This window comes from Limulus polyphemus, unplaced genomic scaffold, assembly GCF_000517525.1.
Source record: "Limulus polyphemus unplaced genomic scaffold, Limulus_polyphemus-2.1.2 Scaffold1983, whole genome shotgun sequence".
Taxonomy (NCBI): Eukaryota; Metazoa; Arthropoda; class Merostomata; order Xiphosura; family Limulidae; genus Limulus; species Limulus polyphemus.
Window position 1 is genome coordinate 188253 of NW_013667593.1, and position 1088 is coordinate 189340.

At 33.2% G+C, this 1088-nt stretch overlaps 1 protein-coding gene across 1 annotated transcript in view; it reads right to left on the minus strand.

Moving 5' to 3' along the window:
• Positions 1–1088, minus strand: part of LOC106465569 (regulator of G-protein signaling 3-like) — a 43802-nt gene that overhangs the window by 5621 nt on the left and 37093 nt on the right. The window lies entirely within an intron of this gene.

Below are 1088 nucleotides of genomic sequence, written 5' to 3' on the forward strand. Positions count from 1 at the left end.
TTTTGCTTATCGGAGGCTTGGGAAGGGGGGGGGATCTTATGTTATAAGGCTGTGGAAGGAGGGGGGGGGGTTCTTATGTTATATTTTCGGAATCTATTGAGAACTAAAATATATTCCATATAGTTGTTCAGTTTAACCAAAACTGATGGAAAACAATGTTGATCTTGTCTGTTAATATGAAGAAAGTGACTGGATTCAAACCACTGATTGTATAGTATACTAAATAAGATATCGTGCTAAAAATTACAGACTGTTTGATTTGCTATTTAGCCATTTCTTTATCCAGTTTGCTGAATATAAAACGTCATGACGAGATTTGCTTAAATACATTTTAATGCCATTAAAAGAAAAAGGTTAACTTTGTTTTTCACCTGTGGTTAAAACGTTCAAAACAACTTTGAAAAAGGGCACCTAAAAGTCTCGTAAAGAACAAGTTTAGTCACAAGATTCAAACCTTGCTCGAGGCCTCACGCCGATTAATTCATTAATAATTGAATTGTGCCAAACTAGACAGAAGTTACGACCAAATTCGAAACGAAACGGCAACAACAAACAATTGAAGCAATCTTCTTCTTCTTCTTCTGTTTGTATATTTCATTGGACATTTCTACAATGCATTATTAATGGAATATTGAACCCATTATTACTGTTCGTTTCAAATTCCAGATCTTCAGATTTTTTTTCTTCAAAGCAAACACTGTAATATATGAACTGACATTTGAAATTTACATATAGATTTACCCTCTGGTGAATCACAATTGTTTTTTATACCAAAATTTCAAATAGTTTTCCCGCTCCTTGTTGTTTTCAGATACCGTCTTCACAAAGTCAGTGTGGTATGATAAACGAGAAAGATGCATTTAATTAAAACATCACGGGAATATAGTAATAGATAAATATATCGCTAGAAACAAACGTGCATAGAGAAATAGATACAAACCTAGGTAGAGATATAGCGAGAAATTACAGACAGAAAATGCTTAACTAAATATAAGTAAGATTCGATGACGAGGAACCCACTTTGAGACTAATAATGGTTGGAGATGGCTTGAATGGGTAAGGAAGAAAAACTTTAATATAAGTTTAAC